At 37.0% G+C, this 25,212-nt stretch overlaps 1 protein-coding gene across 3 annotated transcripts in view; it reads right to left on the minus strand.

Annotated features, from left to right (window-relative positions):
- TAB3 (TGF-beta activated kinase 1 (MAP3K7) binding protein 3) overlaps positions 1-21,891 on the minus strand; it is a 109,243-nt gene extending 87,352 nt beyond the window's left edge. For 2 of the 3 annotated variants that reach the window (XM_069065660.1, XM_069065659.1), the window contains exon 1: positions 21,733-21,891. The gene's annotated coding sequence lies outside the window, so the exon portion shown is untranslated. The remainder of the gene's footprint in view (positions 1-21,732) is intronic. The other variant, XM_069065658.1, reaches the window with a different exon arrangement.
- Between the last annotated feature and the right edge of the window lie 3,321 nt (positions 21,892-25,212).

Below are 25,212 nucleotides of genomic sequence, written 5' to 3' on the forward strand. Positions count from 1 at the left end.
TATATATATATATATATATATATATATATATATATATATATCTTGGACAATCACTGAGAAATGACAGTGAAATGAATACAGAACTGAAAAGCAGGAAGAGAATGGGCTAGATAACTACTGGGAAATTTAGATCCTTTTAAAAAATTATTCCAAGCTACTCCCTGAAACAAAAGCCCACATTTTTTTTTTTAACACCAAGGTTCTGCAAGTCTTGTATAGCTACAAGAAAGGGAATTCTATAGTTTCCAAAAAACTGAAATTGAAGGGCACCCAAAGAGCAATGCATAAGCACAAAGGGATGAGGAGATGGGTAGTGGTGAAGTGAACAAGCAACACATTACAAACAAGGATTAGAAATGAGAAACCATGTAAAGTTTCTAAGTAAAGACATATACAAGCAAAAAAAGACAAGCAGGGGATAACTAATGGACAGCACATATAACCTATCTATATCAAAAGAACAAAAGGTCCCAAGCAGGTTGGGTTAACCTGACTGTGACAAATTTATGGAAGGCAATGGAAAAGGCTGTAAAGGAGAAGAAGGTATGAATGTATTGCAAAATACAACCTTCGAAGGAATACGTACATTGATGAGATTACAGATCCATCTGAGTATAGCAAAGCACTAGAAACTAGAGGCCAAGATAATTTTATAAATTACGAAAAATAAATTCTGTAGAAACTAAGTCAAAAGCAATAATCTTTTTCAATACTGATTCATCAGTCAGTCATGTTACTGAAGTTATATTCTCTTGAAAATAATAAAAATAAAGCTAAAGCTAGGAAATTAATTGATGAGTAAGTATGAATTCAATAAAAAAAAAAAGATGGGTTACATATTGGCTAATTCTGCTCCAACAAAATTTAGATTTAGTTTTGTTACCATATTTCCCAAGTCAAAAATTGGTACCTGTGGTCTCACAAAACAAAAACAAAAATGTTCCCTTAGTAAAGCCTCATTCCTGAAACCAGGACTATCACAGCAATAATCTGTAGTTATTAACAAATAATGTAACAAATAATATAACAATAATAAATAATATAAAATAATAACAAATAAACAAAAATCTGGGATTTACTGTAATAGTAATATAATTTATAATATAATAATACTGTAATAGTAATATAATTCAGCGTAATAGTAATGGCATTTAAAGATTCCCCTGTATTGGCTTGGTTTTGGGTTTGATAGTGTTAAAACCCAGAGCTTGTTAATCCTACTTGTGGGATGGACTTGTTGAAGTGAAAAGAGAGTGCTGAACTGGGAGGAGCTGGTGACGTAGATTTGGAGAGAGACAAGAGAGAGGCAGAAGAACTTTCTGGAAGCAGCACCCTCGTGGAGGCAGAGAGACACTGAGAGGATTGCTGAGGGCCACTTTAAATTGCCCAGGACTTTGAGAGCTGCCATCCAGAGCTGCCAAGGACTGAGGAGACATGGCTGTTATGCTGGTACTTTGTCTGTCTGTTTTGATGTTGTTTTGCCAGATTTGTCCACTGGTGAAAGACAGTCCTGTTGTTGCAGAAGTTCTGAAACCTGGCTGTTGGTTAAGAGCTCCTGAGACTGTTCTACAGAGAGAGAGTGAATTCTGTCCACTGGTGAAGGACATTGCTGTTATTGCAGAGGTCTTGGAACCTTGCTGTTGGTTCAGAAGCCCTGGAGAAGGATTTTCTTGTTGTATGTTTACAGAAATCCTGGAAGAGGGTTTTGCTAATGTTTTCAGGGGTTCTAGGACTGTTCTGCAGACAGAGAATGAATCAATAAAGACACCGGCAATGTATCTTGTGGCCTTGCTAAGCTTTGTCTCCCCAGGAACAAAGATTGCTGAGAACTTGCCTTGGGTCAAGATGAAGAAAAGACCTCCATTTGGGTATCAAGTGCTGTGCTTAAACTTGTTGTAACTCTGGGGTAGATTCAATTGTGATCCAGGGGTGGGGAACTTTTGACCTTTTTGTGTTCTATGATTTAACAAATGAATGTACTTATGATTGGAAACTAATCTCCATTTGAGAAGAGGGGCTTTGTGATGGACTAAATGAAGGTACAGCCTAGGGGTGGAGTAGTTATTTAGAACAGAGACTTTGTAATTGATTGAATGAATGTAAGGTCCTGAGGTGGGGTAGTACTTGGAGATTATTTAATCAGACTTAGTAAATGCTATATTTTGAATGATGTCATATTTTGATCTTCTCTGTTCTTAATTTGTCACTGAATAAAATGGAGAGCATCTATGCTGGTATTTTGAACCTTGGGAAGTTGCCTTTCCTTGGCATTACATTACAATCAGCCATCTTGATAAGTTGTTTGAATGCTGTACCTTGATTTACTGTGAATGTTTTGCTCTGATTTGTTATGGAATGAATAGAGTTCACTATACTGTGTAATCAGAACCTTAAAAGCTGTTCACAGCAGCCATCCTCTGGAAAGCTGCTCGTGCTTGGCTTTACATTTACCATCACTGGTAATCTAGGTCTTATGCAGAAACTCCTTTCACAGAAAGTCAATTGCTAAGAAACCCCAAAAGGGAAAGAGAATATTGGTTCTTTCTCTTTCACCCATTTAACATTGTGCACGTTCCAGATAGGCGTCCTATCTCCCTGCTCCTACAACTTCTAATCAGGTTCTTTACCTAACACCAGATATATACCTAAAATACACGTTTTGGTTCACAGTTCTAAACAAATAGCAAGAAAACAGCAATTAGCTCCTTACAAATTTGGTCCAAAGCCTTAATCTCAAGTCAAAGGAGGCTAGTCAACTATCAATTCTTTATATCTCTTCCCAAAAATACAATTATGGGAAAACGTCAAATAGATTAAAAAAGTAAACAGCTTAAAATCATTATAAAAAAAATCTACAGTTAAGTAAGCAATAAAATTTAGTTGCCAAAATATTAAAAAAAACTATAAGGTTACAATAGGAATTGTGTGTGTGTGTGTGTGTGTGTGTGTGTGTGTATGATAAGCAAAGAAATCTTACCTTTGTTTTTTAATTGATACGGACTTAACTAAGGTACTATGTCCAGTTTGGAGCACCACAGACCAAGTTGGTGGACAACTCAAATTGCAAAGAGCAAGAACAGTGAATTACAAGATTTTTTTTTTAATGTCTTATTCGTGCTTGGGGAAAAAAAATCACTGTCACTCTGTGGTCATCAGTCTACCATAAAAGAATCTTTACTTATAACTAATAAACACAGTTAAGCATAACATGATTGAGAGAGATCTAAACAGATATAAAAATCAGCTATAAAGGAAAAAAAAGCAATATATATAAAATGTTTTCATGGAAAGGAAAGCAGTCAAAAGCTCAAGTTTGCTGGAAATGTCAAAGGGACAAAATTTGGTTAAACCAGTTTGCAATTTTGAGAAAAAAGGCACACCTGTCTGTCTTGACTTGACCCCTACTCTTGGCCACTCTTCGTGGTTGAGAAGGAAGAAGTAATCTATACAACAGAGAAGGCTAACATGAAGTCAAAGCAGGCAGCAATGTTTTTTTAGAAGTCTGGGGCTTCACAGAAAGCTAACAGGGATATTGCAGCTGCAAACTTGGCAAGCTACTGAGTCCCTGCTGCTCAGAGAGATGTGGAAGCTTTAAATAACTTCCTATAATGTTGCAGAGAGCCATCCAGCCCTGGTGCAGGATTATTAAATTTTAATGACCCTAAGCATAAAACTAAACTGAGGACCTTTAAAAGCCACAGAAATGAACTGAAGGTCTTTAAAATTTAAATGGTACCATGCTGAGGCTAGATAGTTCTCTGACAAAACGGAAGGGACTATTTTAAATTCCCACAGTTCAAAATGTGCAACAGTCAAAGAACATATACCTGAGAAGTGGCTAGGAAATATCACTTCCCTAACTTATTTGCTGTCCCATGCCCTATCTCAAAGCATTAGAGTTGAAAGGGATCTTAGTGGTCATCTATTTCATGTGGTATCAAACTCAAATAGAAACGGAAATCATTAAACCTTACATAAAGAACCCTATGGGCCACATATGGACTTAGTTTTAAAATGTAATATTATCTACGTTTTATTGTATTTTTGTTTACTTTGTTAAATTTTTCCCAATTATGTTTTAATCTGATTTGGCTGAGTGTGATGGGCTATGTGTTTGTCACCTCTCATCTAGTCCAATTCTCTCATTTTTAGGTCCAGAGCTGTATCTTGCCAAAAATCACCCAAGTATTAAGTAGTACAACCAGGATTCACACCTATATCCACTGACATAAGTATTCTTTCCATTGTACCATGCTGCTTCTCATGTCTTAGTTATAGGTTTTGAAAGAAGATATTATGCCAACTTTTAAAGAACTTAATGTCTAAAGGATGTAATGTTAGGTGTTACCATTATAGAGCCCAGGCATAAAGATTTGAGTGAACCCAGGAACCATAAGCAATTTTGAGGTAACAAGGCCACAAGATGCCTAATGCAATCAAAAAGGAAAGAACTAGAATTAGCAAACATATCAGAAACGAATGTGAACTAATTCAGTCACTAAAGGGCAATAAGAGTGAATACCAGCTTATATAGGGTGCTACAAATACATTTGATCCAAAAATATCCAGGAGTTCAATTTATTCAGGAAGTGTAAAAATGTCTGATATTTTTGATAACCCTGGTCTGTATGCCTTCTAATCCATAGACTCCACTGACAGAGCTAAAAAATTCCAGGAATGGATCTATATCACATGTCCCAGGTCATCAGCATAAAAAAAAAATGCAAAAAGGTTATATGTACACAGACCATGCCATCCAATGATTAGCTGAAGGATCTGGGAATATAAGTTGCAAAGGGACATTGAGGAAACAAAATTTTCTTAATACAAGTATTGATTAAGCACTTGTATGTTAAACACTATACTAACAATGAGAGCTATCCAAAAATAGAGTGACTTTGCCTTTAGAGAGTAGATTGTCTTTTTCACTGAAAGTTTTTCCAGCAAAGGCAGAATGAACACTTATCAAGTATGTTATGTATAGAAAGGATTTTTTTTTCATATATAGGTTGGACTAGATTCCTTATAACTGATATTTTGTGATTCTGTAAGTTTAGGAGAAAAAAGAGATCAAGGCAGCTGATCTGCTCAAAATTACACAATTGAGACTCAGAGTAAACCCTGAACAAGAGTTCATAGAACTGACAAAAGTTTCCTCACCTGGGAGTTCCCTAGGTCAGTGAAATCCCAATTGTAATCTTTATCCCTACTGTTATGTAGAATTACATCTTTTCATTAACCATGGTTATGAAAAATACAATACAGGGTTTGAAAGGTGGACAAGGGACTGATTCAAATAATCACTTTTTTAGAACTTGGAAACCTTGGACATATTTAAAGGAAAGAAATGAGGAGACTAATGATAATGATGGGGCAGTGAGTGGGAGAGAATATGAAAGGAGGACCTATAATAGCATGGAAATACTCCCAAGCAATTATTTTCAAGTAAATATAACATTACTTTACATTAGGAGAAGCAAATAGTTCTAGTATTCTTGACAAAGTAGGTGACAGGGTCAATAAGGGCTTTTAAGAAACTAGTAAAATTCCAAACAAGGGGACTAGAGTAACTGGCTTAAAACATGATAGTAATGATTACTATAGGAAGCAAAAATTATAATTCAGCATATTCCCTCAAACAGAATTTAGATCCTAATCTTAGTTAGGACATGAAAACTTTAAGAGTCAAAATCTTAAGCATCATAGATCAAAGAATTCCACAGTTAGAAGGGACTTTGGTAACCATGTAATCTTCCAACTCATATTACCAAAAGAATTCCACTGAACCATATCTCTTCCTGTCTGACTTTTCTTCTCAGGTTTCTCTACAGGATCATTTATGACCTAGTCCTTAAGTGAGTGTATCCTAAGGCTCTGTCCTGGTCTCTCTTGTCTCTATATATTACTTAAGGTTCAACTATTAATGCAAATAACTTCTATGTCTACATATACTACCCCATATTACTATTTACTAGATATACTTGCCTGATAAACCACACACATCTTAAATTTATGGCCAAGGCAGAATTCATCTTCCCTCATAAAATGAATCTCTCTTCCTCATTTCCCTATATCTGTTAAAAACACCATCCTTCATTCACTCAGGCTCATAAACCAGGAGTCATCCTCACCTCTTTTCCCTGATTCATTCCCTAAATCCATGCAGGTGCCAAGTTTTAATGAATCTATCCTTACATCCTACCACTTCAGCCCTTCATCACTTATATTACTGAAACAGCCTAGTTTCCCTGCCTTCATTCTCTTTCCTCTCCAATAATTCCTTCACACAGTCACCAAATTGATGATATTCCTAAAGCACAAGTCTAACCATGTCAATCTCCTGCTCAAAAAGACTCAATGGCTCCATCTTTAACAAGGTACTACTGCCATAAACCTAAGTAATTATTTCCCACTTGTCATTAATCCTACTGTTTGCTCCAAACGTTTCTTTTTGGTACAAGTTACCTTCTTCTGGGACTATCTTCCTTGAATTGATGGACTTTAAAAAGTAATCATCACAATTTAAATATCACTGAGGAGTTTGTCAACTCTCAATTATTCCAAATGAAGGCTTTTGAATGATTAAAATCTTTTATGGAGTGGTGCCAGTTCAGGAAAGACACTGAAAAACTGAAGGGTGTCCCCGGAAGACTTAGTAGGAGACACTGACATAAGATCAGTTGAAGAAACTAGGTTAAGAAAAAATAAGAGAAACAAAATATTTAAAGACCTGTCTTGTGGGAGAACATCTATACTTGTTATAGTTGCTATACTAGGAGCAAAGTTGAAAAAAATAAAAATAGATTTTTGTTGGCTAAAAAAAAAAAATTAACAAGTAGAGCTATCCAAAAGCGGAATGGACTATCCCAGCAGGTGGTGGGTTCCCCCTTAACTACAGTGCCTTCAAGTGAAGACAAGATGACTACTGGTAATGTAGAAAGTTTTCTTCTGATACAGGTTAGATTATAGGCCACTGAGGATCTTTCCAAACATTAAATTCTAGAATTCTTTTTTGTAATTTATTTTATTTTTAACTTATGAAATGACATAAGCATTTTTATACTAGCTTGAATTAAAAATTTTGCATGAAACTGCAAATCTACTATGTACTAACTTGCTATTCCTTTTAAATATATAATAAAGTTATCACATAATTCTCAGTTGTCTTTTTGTTGTGCTATACTTGCAAAGACATTATCTGTGACTTATAAGAAATATGAACATTACCAAAGAAGTATTTACAAGAAACCCTAGAGGAGTGGTTCATAACCTTTTCTGTGTCAATTAATCAATCACTGAACATTTATTTACTAAGTACCTACTATGTGCCATACACTGTGCTAAAGTCTAGCGAAGACTATGTATTCCTTTTCAGAATAATGTTCTTAAACGTAAAAAATAAATACACAGGATCCCAAAGGAAATCATCATAGTAAAATAGTCATCGAAATTCTAAGAAATCAAATTTACAATCCATATTAAGAACCTCTGCTCCATATGATCCCATTAAATGAAAACAATTCAGTATACTTTAAAACTCAAAATCACAAAACACAAAGTCAGCAAGGAACAGAAAAGGAGAGTGGGGAGAAGGGGAAAAGAGGCATCACTACTATTCATAAGTATATTAGTTTATCTCTAACATAAATATGGGCAGTAGATGAGCTGAAAGGACAAAATCCCAGAGAACTGTTCAGTTCCTTCTAAATCAGATCTTTAGCAATATAGTTTCACCTATTATTTTTTTAACAGAATAGAAATACTTCACCATAATGTAAATAATAAGAAGAATTTTAATATTTCAAAAGTTATGTCCAAATCATTTTCTGGAAAACTACACACCCATTTATCCCTGATCAACACTTGCTTTGCTGTGAATTCCCACAATAATAATTTCTATACACGTGTATGTACAAATATGTTATGCTTAGATATACATGTGTATATCTATGTGAACACGTAAATATGCAAGTATGTGTATATAACCTTATGTCAATATTGGAGAGAATGAATAGTATATATTCTTTAGAAAAAAAAACTCAATCCATCTTATTTACATTTTTATTCAGCTAAAAGGGTAGGTTTTAAACAAAATGCTTTTTCTTTAAAAGTTTTCATGCAGAAACTGGACAGTGGAAGTCAACTGATTTTAGAAATATTTCTTTGATATTATTTGAATTTTAGTGAGTTAACCACAACTTATATACACTGTATTTACCAGAACAAAGGATTTTTTTTAATTATGTTAGACCTTTTATATTATAGAGATTTCTTTAAACCTTAGGAAAATAATCAAATGTATCTGAATACATACTGATTTTTTGGGTTCACCTATGTTTGATAAAGTATGAATGGTATTTCACTCAACAAAGGAAAGCTGTTTATTAGCAATATCCTTTAGCTCACACTATGAAAATTATGCTAACTTTTCATGTGAACACCACCATCTAAATTACTTTACTTGACACTCATTACTAATACTAGAAGCCATTTCTATGGCAGCAAAGATAAGCATTTCTAAAGGCAGAGTGTGTTATGTGCAATATAAAAGATAGCTTTTTCTGTGTGCTAGATTATATTTTTTTTCTGGAAAGCAACGTAAGGGCCTGTATGATAATTCTGAATGGCAAAATAAGACATAAATTGTCATTTAATTAAACTTTTGGATATGTGAGTCTATGTTTTTTCACAGAATAAATGTTAATAGATCTACCTCCTCATCATATCTTGTTATTCAACCAAACTTGTTAGGAATATTAAATATCATCTTTCCCTTGATTCCAACTTGTCTCTTCAATTTAACATGAGAAAAGTATGCTAATTACAATCATAAAACAGCAGAATAGGATGCAAATTATGCTGCATTTGGAGTCTCTTTAGAAGACTAAGGTTTACATCCTGGCTCTCCTGTGTGATTGGGGGATAGGGCAGAGGGAAGATCATTTAACCTCCCTGGGCAACAATGTGCTTGTCTACCAAACGATCCGATTAGACTAGAAGACTCTTCAAGGCCCTTACTGCTCTCCTATGAACAACTCTTGTGGAGATCAAAAAATAATTTATAATTTTGGAGCTATGTCTACTTTAAAAAGTGAATATTACATGAAATGGCTCATTTGATTCAGATTCTATTTATATTGGACAAACTTTTAATGAGGCCTCTTTTAAATGGATGATATAGGACAGGTCGGTGGTGCAGCAGATAGAACACTGGGTTTAGAATCAAAAAGACTCATCTTCATGAGTTCAAATCTGGCCTCACACACTTACTAGCTGTCTCACCCTGGGCAAATCACTTAAATTGCTTCCAAAAGGAAAAATAAATAAATAATGTTCCAAATGAATTTGATGGTCAAAAGATATAAACAAACAGTTCTGAAAGGAAAAAGACCCAAGCTCCAATTCACTATTAGAAAAATATAAATTAAAGCATCTTTATAAAATAAATAAAAATATATGGATGAGATAGTATACTGTCAAATAATTTCTGCTAAAAAAAGGAATAAATAGAACTCAAATACCAGTACCTTCATGATCAATATGATTTCAAAACTCATGATCAGAAATAAGTGTGATATAATTGCTATATCACTTGTTAATCTTTAGAACTAATGTTTCTGAATTTATTGAATATTCCTTTTTTTAAGTTTTTCAAATTTAAAACCATTGTGATATTTCCTGCTATTCAAAAATTACATCATACCACAGAAAATATTTATGAAACAAAAAGTATAATACATTCAACTATATGCCCTATTCCTGGCCCTGGCCTATTCAATACTTTTTATCAATAACTTGAGGATCTAGACAGCAACTTTATCAAACTGGAAAACACAAAGCTGCTAGCGACACAACACATAATAAGTAAGAAATGGGTATCAAAAAAAAAACTTTTTAAGACTGTGGGTTAAAACTAACAAGATGAAATTAACTGGGATAAATATAAAGATTTCCACTTTTTAAAAAAAATTAACTCATGTACAATAGTTTCAGAAACTTGGCTCATTTTAAAGGATTTAGGGACTTTATTGGACTGCAAACCTAATGTGTCAACAGTGTGACATGTCAATCAAAAAACATAATCCAAATTCAGACTGCATTAACAAAAAGCAAAGGTCCAAAAAAGGGAGGTGATAATTCTATTGTATTCTACCTTGATCCAGCCCTGGGCACCAAATTTTAAAAGTGGCATTGATAAGCTGGATGACTAGAGGTGGGTATTCAGGGTAATCAAAATCATGTCACAGCAGGGTCAATTAAAAGATCTAACAATAGTTAACCTGGAAAACAGAAGACTTAGGGGAATATATTTTCATGTATATGTTCTGTTTGCCTCAGAAGGCTAAATTACTCTGAGTGAGGAGTGGTTCATAATAGTCTGAGCTATCTGAAAATGGAATGGGCTGTTTTCAGCAAACAGCAAGTTCTCCAAGTGGATGCTTGATGATTTTTCTTTTAGGGATGTCAAAAGTTTTTGAATAATGATTGGACCCTCTCAACAACAGCATTCTATGATTGGATGATAGCTCTGATTCTACCAGCAGAGCACATACAAATGTTTTCATTTTATACTCTGAAGGTTCAGTAATTTAGAGGGTACTATGATCAAGTTTAGCCTAAGCCAATACTTCTTTATTCTCCTACCAGTAGTAAAAAAAAAAAAATAATCATAATCAGGTGGATTGAACATTTTTTAAGCTATGACAAGCATTACTGGATCTGATCTCATGGATGTGTGTATATTATCCACCAGTATGGATCACAAACTAGCCATGTCTTCTCCTGTACAATTCTTCTCCCTCCTTTCCCCCTAAAAAAGGTTCTCTCCCAAAGTGCTATTTCCCTTCATTCAGGCCTTTCTATATTTTGCTGGTACTCATTCAGAACTCAAGCCAGTCATTTCTTGTTATCCTCCATTTTTGCCACACAACCAGCCTTCCTCCTCTCTGGTCATACCTTTCTTGAATAAGCCTTATGCTATTTCTTGCATTCAAGTAAATCACTGGAAATATGCTGCAGCCTACTTAGGCCTACGATGCACCCCTCCAATACTCTTTGGGTCAGCAATAACTTTAATTCTTCAAAGTTTCCTGTGGTCCAAAATTTGCAACCATAGGGCTTTACCAGAAGAACATTAGTATCAAAAAGAAGGGTGTTTGCATCAGTAAAAAATCTGGGACTATCAAAAATACTACAAAATTTTCCAAATAAAAACCAGCTTCCTTTATGAACTCTTGCTGGGCCCAGATCATTGTCCTTCAGTACTGCTCTTTGATAAACATAATAATCTTATCAATTCAGTGAACTAACCATTCAACGACCTGTCACAGTGTGGAAAACAAGTATTTTAAATCCATTTGTGTTTTCACTAAAGATTTTTAGGCTAATCTAATGAATATTAATAATACTCTGAGGGGAGGAGCTTGATATGGAATTCTGACTTGATTTCTTCTATGCAGGGTACTACTAGTATCAAAATTTCATATACCAGACTAGCAAATTCTCAATAACATACATTCTTAGGGTCTCATGGGGCACTAAGAGATTAAGCAGGGGTAGAAAATCTGCAGCCACAAGGCCACATATGGTCCACTAGGTCCTCAAGTGCAGCCCTTTGATTTCACAGAACAAATAATAAAAGGATTTGTTCTGTAAAACTTGGACTCAGTCAAAGGGCCCCAGTTGAGGAGCTAGGGGGCCACATGTGGCCTTGAAGGCCCAGGATTCCCATAACTGGGTTAAAGAATTTGCCAAGGATCATGTGTCAGGGAAGGATTTGAACACAAGTCTTTCTTATTCTAGGGCCAGACTTCTATTTCAATAATGTCTACAAAACACCAAAATATAGTTCTTGTCTAACAGTAATGCAAATTTAATCATGGAAAATGCCTAATAACATCAGATAGCATTAAAGAATCATTTGGTATTAAGGAAGGGGAAGACAAATGATGGAGAGAGGCTAAAGTAGTACATTTATTTATTTCCCAGCTACCTACTTATACTGAAATTATCTTCTTTTCTCTCCCTTTGAAGTATTAGTCTAACTCTAATGCTTCATTTCTGAGGCCTGGGATCTCTCATGCTCCAAGTTCTAGATGCCTGGAGCTATAGATAATCATATATTTTCAAAATGGGAAAATATGTGATACCACCTTCAAATACTTGTAGACTTGACATTGGAAGAACTTAGGTTCAAGTCTCAACTGTAACATTTATTAGTTATATTGTCTCAGGAGAGTCACAGCTTCCCTAAACTCCACTTTCCTTATCTGGTTTATTATGAGGAAACCACTTTGTAGACTTCTAAAAGTGTTCCAAAATGCAAACTACTAAGGGGAGCATGGATTAGTAGAAAGAACACTGGATTTGACATCAGAGGACTTGGGTTTAAATGCTAGTTCAGTTACTAATTACCTGTATCAACATGGCCAAGTCACCTAATCCCTCTGAGATGTAACAACTCTTGAAGTACCTACCTCATAAAGTTGTTCTGAAGCTCAAATAAAATAACATCTACACAGTACTTTGCAACTTTCTCTCACCTTGCTGGGCCTTGGAGTTCCACATCAATAAAATGAGGGGATTGGACCAGAAGCCTATCTAGTCCCTTCCAGCTCTAAATGCTATGATATTTCCACATTGCACTTTTTCCCAGGGCAAGTCTTGGTAGTCAATAATCTCAACCTTCCTGATAATGACTGAATACACTATGTGCCATTTTAATAAGAGCCAACATTTCTTGAGTTATTCTAAACTTTAATTTTTTCTTTCTTCTTTTGTTGTATTTTCTTTTACTAATTCATTTATTTACTTTTAGTTTACAACATTCAGTTCCATAATCCCTTGAGTTTCAAATTTTCCCCCCTCCTTCTCCTCCTCTTTCCCCCACCCACCAAGGTAGCATGCAGTCAGATATAGAATCTACAAATACCTTCACATTAAACATTAGTCAGGTTGTAAAGAAGGATTATAACCAACAGAGTGAACGATGAGAAAGAGGAAACAAAACAAAAAAAAAAAAAAAAAAGAGAGAGAGCAAGTAGTTTGTTTCAGTCTGCAATCAGACTCTGTAGTTCTTTCTCTGGATGTGGATATCTATTTCCATCATGAGTCTTCTAGAGTTGTCTTATAACCTTGCATTGCTGAGAGGAGCCCAGTCTATCAAAGTTAGTCTTCACATTAAACTTTTAATTGTTAATCAGCAATTCATAAGGAAAAACATTATTCTTTAAAAATAACTTCTCTAAGGACTCCATTTAACATTAATTTTATTTTAAGTAAAACTGACAGAGTAATTGAAAGCTACAGAAAGAAATCAAGAAAGTCTTCACAACTGGCACAGTTTGTATAACTCAGTTTAAATTAAAAGAGTTAACATTTTAATTTAATTTAAAGAATGAAAGTCATTTGGTGTTTTGGGTAGAAGCCTTGTGAAAGATCTATGGAATGATACTGCAAAGAATCATACAGGATTCAGCATGAGGTATAAATACCCACACTGATGAGATCATGGCTCCATCAAAACCTGAGGTAGAAAGGGAATAGATTAGAGCCTTGTGTATCTTAAATACTTGGAGAATTTCTGAAGCCCACACTAGTGGATCACTGACAGATTGGCATATCAGACCACTTTTCTGAAGCCTGGAAATAATATCCACTATTACCACTTTCAAATACTAATCATGAGGTCCATCAGAATATAAACATACCTCTATCAATCAATTGCTTTTTAACTCATATTAGGCTGATACAGAATGGGGGGAAAGGGGACAGAAAGGGGAAGGAAACAATCTCTGTCATAGCTTTTGCAACGCTCAGTTCCACCATACACAATTTTAATGGTTCAATTTAGTCTTCCATTGCCTTCCATGGTCATGAGTTAAGATAAGCAGTTACTATTACACCTTTATGCTTCAAAGATTTCTGTATAATAAGTTAGCCACAAAGTATTATCTATAAAGTCAATATTAGGGAGTCTAGCACTAAATGAAATGCAAAACTTGACTCCTAAAAGTATTGGTAATATCCTATGAATATCATGCCTTTTTATTTTAATTCAAAGATGATATACTCTTTCCCAGTTTTTTGTTATATAAACATATTTTCTCAAGTTCTAAACAAAGAAACTAACAGATTAAAATAATCAAGAGGATATTAATACATAAGATCTAGTTTAACAGAAGCCAAGAATGTTAAATGAAACCTTTCAGATACCTCTTTATAACTACTCAAGGCCCTAGAGTTCGCAGTTTAAACACACTTGTTTGTAACCAGCTTAATTTGATACTCTTATTATTTAAGAAAAAAATACCTTTAAAATACATTAGTATTCAAGTGATATGGGTACATTTAGCAATAGCAAAATGAACAAAATAATAAATGGCTAATAATAACCTATCAATTTTGTTTTTCCAATGATTTTCAACTATTTTTACACTCAATAAACACTACTGAATATGCAAACAAGGTTTCACTCCTAGTCTTAAAAAAAATCTAACTACTTTCTAAGTAATTCCTAAACTTGGGGGCAAATAACAAAAAGCTAATAATATATATTTGGGAATCTGAACAACATAGTAACAAACTCACAGAAAATAAAGAAAGCACTGCCAAATGGGCAGAGGAATCACTAAAACAAGGAATAGAAAGAGGTTAGAGACAAGAGATTACCCAGATTTAAGTAGACAGCTCCTAATAAGTGTAAGCTTGAATATAACCCTGGAAACTGTAAAAGAACTACCTTTTATCAGTTGGAAAGAATCAAAATTATTATACGACAAAAATACTATCATAATAAAGCAATATCAAGATCAGGCAATAACCAGTTAATCAAAAAGCATTTATTAAGTGCCTACTACGTGCCAGATCATGTGCTAGGCACTGAAAATATAAATACAAAGAAAATTTCTACTCTCAAGAAGCTTACATTCTAAAAGGCAAAAAATAACACATACAGAATAAATTCAAAGGTAATTGACACTGATAAATGCAAGTTAGTCAAATGTAAGGGAGACAGCGAAGAAAGGGCACTAGCTGTTTGAATCAGGAAAGGCTTCATGTAGAAAATGGTACCTTACTTGTATGGTGTGTAAAGTCAAGAGGTGGGACAGTTGTTTATGAGAAGCAAAGAGATGGATAGTTTGGATCACAGAGTTGTAGGAAGAGGAAAAATGTACATGAGATCTCAAATATATGCTGGGCTTGGGGAGTGGGGGAACGGGAAGCGTTCAACTGGCTTGAGAAGCTCAACAAAGAAGTTTATATTTTATCCTAGAAATAACAGGTAGCCTCTGGAGCTTACTAAGTAGGGTAACGACAGGTTCAGGCCTGAGTTTAAAGAAAATCACTTTCACAACTGTGTGGGGGGAGTTGGGAGAGGCTTGATGCAAGGAGACTAGGGAGAGGGTGGTCAACAGAATCAATGGCAGCAGTAAGGTCAAAAAAGATAAGGACTGAGAAATAATCAACAAATTTGGTAACTGAGAAATTACTGATCACTGGTTTCAGCTGAATGATGAGATTGGCAGTCATATTAACGAGTGGAGGAGTGAGAAGAGAAGAAGTAGAAGTAAGGAGACAATTTTTTCCAAGACAAATAGAAGATACAAGGTAATGGTGCATAGGACAAGGGTTTGAGAGAATGGTGGGGTCTAGTGAAGTTTTAAGGATAAGTCAGACAGACATTATTTGAAGGCAGTGGATAAAGTTAAATATTAAATTTCTAAAGGAGATGAGGGACAATTTTATTGAAAAATTCAGGGGTGGGATGAAGGTAGAGGGGCTGGTCTTGGCAAGGAAAAGGGTCATTTCATAGTACAGAAACTGGGAGAAAGGAGTAGGGGATGATATCAGAGTTTTAAGATGAAAATAAGAGGGAGCCCATGGCAAACCATTAGCAATAAGTGGCTTCCACTATAGGTTAATAAAAATACAGTAAAAACTCCAAAGTCAGAAGCAAAATTTAATATATGTGATAAAATAAAAATATACACATAATAAACATGAGAAAATAACAAATTCCAAAATTGCAAGGAATAGTGAAAATGAGATATTCCATTTGCATTTAGTAAATCTCAGTCTAATTAATAACAATGTAAAGTTTGACTTACCACTAAAATTGAAATGGAGTAAATCTAGTAACTCGTGATTCAAAAAGTATCTTATTTTCAAAATCTTTCCTATAAAGAGTCTAAATATTCAGTGATCTCCTCAGAGCATATATCAAATCAAACATCAGTGACCAACACCTATCGATTACCCATCATTATTCTGAATTCAACATGATAACCAGTTCCTAATTTACAAGCAAACTATATTCCAAAAGTTCCATGGAAAGTCAACTGTTTGGAACTCATCACTTGTTTTCCCAAAGAAACAATACTATACATAGTGGTTAGATTCCCAGGTTATCCCATAAAATTTGCTTACTCTACAAAGTACCTGAAATAATTCAATCCAAACATTTATTAACTACCCTACTACATGCAAAGAACTATGTTCAGCTACAGGGAATAAGATATTGAAGGCAAAATGCACAGGCCTGCTCACAAGATCCTTACAAGAAAAAATGTTGAGTTTTAACTTGGGAAATTAGGAATACACATCACCTCACTATAGTCTGGTAGCTGCATATTATTTCCCATACCTAAGGCAGTAAAAATTGAGAGTCCCAGAGCTCAAAGTCACTGGCAGCAGAGTTCCAAAAGAGTGGCTACCTGGTAGGGAAGGGTACTAGCAAGCTGAGATAAGGGATCTCTAGGTCGAAAAGTGAGAAGCTAAAGTATGGGTTCTGAGGAGCAAGACCAAAGCTCTGAGGGACTGAAAGTTTAAAATGGGGGTACAGAAACAGGAATGAGAGCAAGGTAAGAAATGGGGTATGCAGAATGGGAAACAATAGTGAACTATGCTCAATGTTTGCCATGTCTTGCCATCTAAGTGGGGGGTAGGATAGCTGAGAAGAAACTGGAGAAGAGGAAAAACTGTGGCCTGAAGAAAATTAATTTTCCTTTCCTTCTCCTTCCCCAAAAACTTCCTAAGATGCGCTAGAAAGGTAAGACAATGTCAGGAGAATGTCCCGACAAGCAGCAGGGGGCTATATCAGTAAAAGAAAAGGAGAGGGAATTTAGATTTAATGCTGTACTAGAAATGAAGGTTATTCTGCACAGCCATCTTGCTGTTTTCATTCTCTTCTGTTCATCAGTTTTATCAATTACATAGAGGACAGCATGACTATCAACTTTGAGGATGGCTAACAGGAAAGGAACATGGAAGAGGCAATTGCTGCGATCAGTTTACTAGGTAATATATGTATATCAAAGGTCTTCTGTCAGGCACATGCAAATCAGGGTTCTGCCAATACAGTACAATCACTGTTGATCTTAATATCACATGAAATCTCATAGTTGGAGAAGTTACTTTAAGTCCCAACTCTACTTGAACAAGATACCCTCTACAACATTCCTGACAACACTTCCAAAAAAGGGATCTCACTAGCTCCTAAAGGGACTCATTCCTCTTTTACTGATATGCCACTATAGTGGAAGCCACTTACCATTACTGCTAATGCTTGCCATGGGCTCCCTCTTCTTTTCATCTTAAAACTCTTTGGTACCACTCCCTACTCCTTCCCCTAGTTTCTGACTATGAAATGACCCTTCTCTCCTTGTCATAACCCCTCATCCCATCTCCTGTCTTTTTCAGTAAAATTATCATCTCCTCTAGATCTCTAATCTTTAACTTTACCTACTGTCTTCAAATAATACCTGTCTGACCTATACTTAAAACTTCACTGGACCCTACCATGCTCTGAAACTATTGCTTTGTTTTGCTCAGGTTCATAGATTTAGAAATGCAAGGGAATTTAGAGGTTATTGCTTTATGATGAACCTTAAAATGCCTCTAGACAATTTTCAGCACTTGTTCCTAGTTCTGACTTGTGAGGACTAGGAGAAGGAGACATTTTTTTTTAAAGCAATTGGAATTAAGTAACTTGCTCAAGGTTACACAGTTATTTTTGTGTAGTGAAAATATAAAAAATTACTGGAACACAATATTCAGATGGCATAATATATAACATATATAATATGATATAAGATGTTATTAGTTTAAATATTTTCTACAGACCAGATAACATATCCTTTAGTCACTGATATTACCAGAAACATTTTACTTTATATACTAGATAAAAAATACAACACCAATATTTTGAAATAGAAAAATACCAAAAAAGAAGATTGTCACATAGCATCTGCTGTCTAATCTATTAGAAAAGCTCTACATTAATTCAGAAAGTTTGTCTTATGAGCATTTCTATTATTTTAAAATATGGCAAATTTAATTAGCAAAATATCCTTCTATGTAAATCCACAGATATGCCCTTTTTCAAATTATTGAGAAATTTCCCTTTCAAGTATAATAAAAACTCACTAATTCAGACTTACAGGAAAAATTTAACCTTAGTTTAAAACAAAAGTTACAGATTTTAAAAGTCACATATTTGAGATGAAACACAGCCTACCATACATAAACTGTCCTTAAAAATTGGTAATACATACTTCTTTCCCTCCTGACCTTAGTATACTCCATATTTCCAAAAGACTCAGGTCATAGAACCTGCCAAATCTACTGGATCAGGATTTGATTAGATCCAATACTGGTTCTTTTGGAACTTACCCAGGCAGGTACTAAGATTATGGGTGGATCCAAACGAATAAAATTCAGGTAGCAGTCACTTTCAATCCTTTTCCTGTTTTCTGCTGCTGTCCCTCCACCCTGACTATAAAGTACATTTCTCATGCCAGGACGATGAGATGTAGTAGTCATACACCAGAAAAGCAAAAGCAGAAACAAGTGAAAGGACAGTCAAGTGATCAGTTTCACCTACAACCTTGGCTCAAAGCCCAGGGACCTTTCCCATCACTGACTCCTAAAGAAGTTGTGTCAATTTCAGCTGCTCTATTTCCTGAAACTGATGGTGTGGGTCTGAACCTTTCCCAATAAAGCCAGGAAGGACCAGAAGAGAAGCAGGTGGCCAGCCATCAAATATTTCACGGGCTATTGAAATTACTACAATGGAATTATCTTAAGCGGGAAATTCACAAAACCCAAAATTGTCAGTGATGCAAGTTTAAATTATTGTGCAGAAAAGATGAAGCAAGGTATTTGATCTTTACCGTAACACAGGTACGGTGAAATGGGAGGCAAAAAAAAAAACCCAACATCATCCTTCATTGATTTTAGGCTTGGGAGAATCTTTAGAGGTGAGTTCTATAAAAATTCTTCTACGAAAAAATCCTTCTATCAAAGGGTTCGGTATCCAATACATATGCATAAAAATGAACAAATATACATATAAGGTAAATAGCTAAACCCCAACAGATTTATTCAGTGTGTCTGTCAAAGGGTATGAACAAACAGTTCTCAAAAGAACTGCAAAGTATGAACAACCATATGAAAGAATGCTCCAAATCAATAATAATAAGAGAAACCCAAATCAAAAAACGTAAGGTTTCACCTCGCCTCCTGCAAATTAGTGAAGATGTCAACACATGGCAATAGTCAAATTGGAGAGGTTGAGAAATGACAAGCACATACATCTATGGATTGGTACGACCATTTTGGAAAGCAATTTGGAATCTGGAATTATTGAAAAAAAGTGATTAGAATATCTACAACTTTAACTCAGAGGTTCCATTACTGGGTTTATTCCTCAAAAAAAGCCACTGATAAGAAAATCCCTATGTAGAAAACAATATTTATAGCAGCACTTTCCATGAAAGCAAAGAACTGGAATTAAAGTAGATAACCATCAACTGGGGAACAGCTAAAAAAAAATGTCATATGTAAATCTGACTATTATAAGAAATAATATATATTATGAATACAGAGATGCATGCTAAGATCTACATGAACTGATAAAGAATGAAGTATGCAGAGCGAAAAAAAAAATAAACACAATGACTACAACAATGTAAGTGGAAAAAACAACCATACACCAAAAGTGAATGTAGCAAAATCACAAAGATTAAGCAAGACTTGAAAAAAGAGCTATGAGAGGGTACTGCCCAACCACTCCTTCATGGAAGTCCACAAGAGTTGTACATTACAGGTATTTTAGGAATATTTCAATTGAGTGGCTACTCTGGTTTTTCTTCCTTCTCTTTTTTTTCTTTAAAAAATACCATTTATTACATGGAATGACTCTCTGGGAGGGGAGGAAAGAGATATTAGGGAAAACCATCATGATGTCAAAAAAACAAGAGACATCAATAAAAACCTATTAAAAAACAATTTTCTATTAAAATTATGTGTTCTCTTGGCTATGTAAGAGACACAGACTTTTAAAAATACACATATTTTTAACCATGAAAAGAGCAACACAAATGAAACTTTAAGATGAAAAATTTCATTTTTTATAGAACTATGCAAAATACAATTCTATACAATGGATGAGATAATATTTGTGAGTGAGACCTCCATTAGGACGTAGTCTAGGCCTGAGGATAGATTCTGATAATCATATTATCTCAACACCAGAATGATTTTTTTTTTTTTGGTTAAAATTAACCTACATTGGGGCGGCCAGGTGGCTCAACAAGTAAGAGCACCAGCCCCAGTGTCGGGATGACCTGGGGATCGAATCCCGGGCTCAGATACTTAGCACCACACCCAGAAATAACTGGCCTTTTAACCTTGAGCAAGTTACTTAACCAACCCCAATTGCTTTAAAAAAAAATTAACCTACACTGAAATTTGAGTATTTCCTTGAAGTTAATGACTTTAGAAAATGTGTGAGCACTGTTAAGAAAAAAATGTGTGGGCACTGTTAAGAAAAAGAAGTATCAGATATACTGATTTGGTTATAGCCAAAATAGAAATATCTCCTCAAAAACTTCCAATGTGTACAAGACAACATAAATTCACAAAGAAGAAATTTCACAATAGGTTTCACTTCACAAATTCTGATGCCTCCATGTCAATGGTCCATTCCTACTGCAATCTTTTCTCCTTTTTATTCATTTCTAAAATTTTCCTGTTTTGCTGTAAATAGTTTTTCCCCTAAATAGACATGCTGAATAAATGACCAAAAACCTGCAAGCAAACCACCTTGGTTTTACTGATGATAATCAAGCCCCTCCTCAGGAATGCTCATTCTTCGGAAAGAGGGGAAGGGGAGACTGAAGGGGAAACGCTACCGTACCGCCCCCCTCCCTCTCCCCTACTCACTATTCCAAGCTGGAAGCAGCTGTAGAGACAAGCCCCAAGGCAAACACCACAACTACTGTAGTTACTACTACTACCGCTACTATTGCACCACCTTCCCAACTCCCCTTAATACATACTCTGAATGAAAGTGTAAAGAACATCAACAACCTTCCAGCAGAGCAGTCAGTCTTGGAGCTCCAGAGAGAAGCAAGGCCCTTCCTTCCTAAAGCTCGTTCTTGGGAGGAGGGGTACGGGGAGCAAACACCACCACGCTCTACACCCCAGCCCAGCCCGATTCCAGGACGGCTCCAAGCCCCCCCTCCCAGCAGCACCAACCCCACACCCCGGTCCGGGGGCCGAGAAGGAGGGAGGCAGCCCGGCAGGTTCGGGCAACCGCCTGCGGCGCCCAGTCCCCCCGCATCGCCCCGGGGTCACGGAGACACTCCTCCCCCCCCCAGCACCCCAGCCCCCTTCCCGGCTCCAGCAAGTGCAAGGGGGCGGGCTTCGGGGCCTCACGACGTCTCTTACCCAGAGCGGCCGCTGCGGCTCCTCCTCTTACTCCTTCTGTCCCGCAGCGCGGGCGCCCTGGGCTCCTTCCTGCCCGTCCCACCGGTGCCCGGCCCCGCGGGCGGGGCCGACGTCGCCTCCTCTTCCCGGAGGGGGGCCCGGGCAAGCGCAGCTTCCCCTCCCCCTCGGGTTCCGCCCCCCACCCGCCTATCTCCCCCCACCACCCCCGCGGGGTGCGCGCACGCACGGGGCCCCCACCCTGGGAATCCCGGGGAACAGCAAAGAGCGAGCACCCGCGCGGACAGAGTAGCAGCAGCAGCCGCCACGGGCGCCACCGCCCCCTTTCCTGCCTCCCACCCTCCCCTTCCTTGTATTTCCTGGATCCGGCCTTTACGCGAAGTTGGCAAGTGAAGCAACGGGCTTCCAGGGCTACCGCCCGGCACAAGCAACCGCCAGCTACAAAGATGGCGGCAGCGGGGGCCGGGGAGGGCGATCTCGCGAGAGTTGCTGGAGGAAGGGTGATATACAGGAAGAGGGTGCTGGGAAGGGTCCCCCCGAAACTGGACTCGGATTGGCCTTGGGGCAAACGCGCTCCACGCTTCGGAAATGGGTAGCGGAGGGTGTAGGTACTACGCATGTCTGAAGTCTGCACATGCTCAGAACAAGCCTTCTGCATCCTGTTGAGAGTGTGGTCACGGACGCTGTCTTCGGTTTTTAGCTATTTTTTCCTGCGAAGGAATAGAGGGGGGATTGGACGGGCAGAGTTTTGATTTTAACAAGAAAAAGTGGCTGGAGCCAATGCAGAATTAGAAGTTCTTGAGCATCGCTTTCCCAGGAGCCTTGGGCATTTCGTTTGACTACTTCCCAGTTCCCCAGGGGTCAGCAAGTTCTGTGGACTATTTCTTGGAAACATGTCTTGTCCGCTCATGTCTCTGCTGTAGGACTCTTGGAGGGGAAACCTGGAGGTCACTTAAAGAGCAGCCTGTGTTGATTCCTCTTCTCCTGCCTTCTCCTCCACTCAGTTTCATCAAGTCCTGGTCATTGTCTTGGTCACCCCCTGGAAAATTCTTAGCCCCGTGTCATTCATTCCCATAGCTGCCTCCTTAGTTCAGAACCTAGTTAGCTCTTACTGGATTATATCAGGTTCGTAACTGGCCTCCCTCCCTGTGGTCTCTCATTCCTCCAGTTGATTCTGCAAGTCCTTTCAGTTAAATCAACAGTGGCTCGCTATTTCCTACACCGCCAAGTCTAAGCTCTCCTACTTAGCTTATGAATGAATGGAAAGTGCTCTGAGTTGATAAATGTTTCTGCTCCGCCAAGTACTAGCTAAGTCATCCTAGGGAATTCACAGACTAAGTCCCAGTTTCCACATCTACAAGTAATTTAGTGTGATAGAAAGTTACTGTGATAATAACTTGCACCACCTACTTTACCAATTTGTGAGGAAAATACGTTATAAATCAAAAGATAGGATATAACTTGTCTAAATCCTTTAAGGTTCAAGTCAGATTCTAACCTTTTCCATGATCGTTGTCCTATTTTGGCACTAAATGATGGATCCTTTTTCTAAATTATTTGTAATATTGGAAGATATGGCAACCATATGTTCTGGATTGGGGGTTTGAGGGGGTGGAGGTAACAGCACCAAATTCCAGAAAAGATGAACTTCCAGCAAAGCTTTGCAAATGGAATAACCTATGTAATACTATGTAGCTTAATTTTGACTTCCCTAAATAAAGTTATCATTTCTCTACCTCACCATTTTATATCTGATTATGAAACATCCCTGGGGTTACTTCCTCAACTCATAGTAGGGGGTTAGTTTACTAAAAGCAACTGAAACCTTAGGGTTCCAAGGGTAACTCTGTGAGTCTGTAATCCCAACATGTAAGACCCCATTACTGTTCTTCCCATTAACAACTTGGCAGTGACAATTAGCTTTTAACAAAGATATTTACTAATGGCATAGTAGAAAGTAGTAGATTAGAAAAGTTTCCCCGTAAACCTAGGTGCATTCTCCCACAGATATACATAGTATCCGAGGAAAGAATCAAATGTAATATACTACTAAAGAGATACACATATAGAATACACATGTGACAGAGGCAGCTTACAACTTCTGATACTAGGGAACCTGGGTGTCCTTTGTCTCATTATGAAGTCACATAGTTCCCCTTGAGTATAATGGTCTCTGATGGGCAGGTTGCTTATCTAAATTCCCGGAGTCAAATTTTCAGATGACATGAAGATGAGAAAGATAATTAACACACTTGATGTCAATTAAAGTTCAAAAGCATAAGACTAGAACATTGAGTTGAATCTAATAAGATTAAAAATTAAATATTGACATGTAAAGACTTGTATTTGAGCACACACATGTGCATACACACACACACAATAGCTACACTAACATAAGATGGAGGAGGCATAGAAGTTGTTCCGAAAAAGAAATCTGGGGGTTTTAGTGGACTATTTCAATCAGTAAGTATTAAGCACCAACCACACACCAGGCATTATGCTAAATGCTAGTAATACAAAAAGACACAAAAGGCAGCCCCTGCCCATAAGAAGCTCACATTTTAATGGGGGAGACAACAAGCAAACAAATAAATACAGACAAGCTATATGCAAAATAAATAGGAAATATTCAAAAGAATAAAGGCACTAAAATAAGAGGGGTTGGAAAAGGTTTCCTGTAGAAGATGGGATTTTATTTTTATTTTTTAAAGCAATCGGGGTTAAGTAACTTGCTCAAGATTACACAGCCAGGTGTTTCTGGGTGGGTGCTAAGTGTCTGAGCCGGGGATTCGATCTCCAGGTCTCTTTCAACACTGGAGCCAGTGCTCTTACTCACTGTACTACCTGGCAACCCCTGAAGATGGGATTTTAGTTAGGACTTGAAGGAAGACAGGAGAGCCAATAGGCAGAGATGAGAAAGGGGAGCATTCAGGCATGGGAGACATCCAGAGAAAATTCCTGGACCTAAGAGATGGAGTATCTTGTTCATGGAATAGCAATTAGGTCCTTGTTACTGAATCTAAGAGTATAATGCAGGGAATAAGATTTAAGAAGACTGGAAAGTGTGTGTTGGGGGAGGGAATAGATTATGATGGGCTTTGAATATAAGCAGAGGATTTTGTATTTGATCTTGGAGGCAAAAGGAAACTACTGGAGTTTATTGAGTAGGAGGTGGGGAGATTGACATGATTGAACCTGTGCTTTATGGAAAATCACTTTGGCAGCTGAATGGAGGAGGGTTGGGGTAGGAAGAAACTTGAGACGGCAGACCCACCAGCAGGCTTTTGCAGTAGTCCAAATAAATGATAAAGGCCTGCATCAAGTGGTGGTGGTGTAAGAGGAGAAAAGGGGGTGTATCTGAGAGATGTTGGAAAGGCAAAATCGAAAGGCCTTGGCAACATATTGGATATGGGGGGAGATGGTGAGAAGTCAAAAATGATACCTAATGGGAACCTGGGGCACTGGGAGGCTAATGGTGTCCTT

The sequence above is a fragment of the Petaurus breviceps genome, unplaced genomic scaffold (genome assembly GCF_028583685.1).
Source record: "Petaurus breviceps papuanus isolate PSGF00001 unplaced genomic scaffold, PetGlider_PUasm1.0 90696, whole genome shotgun sequence".
NCBI lineage: Eukaryota > Metazoa > Chordata > Mammalia > Diprotodontia > Petauridae > Petaurus > Petaurus breviceps.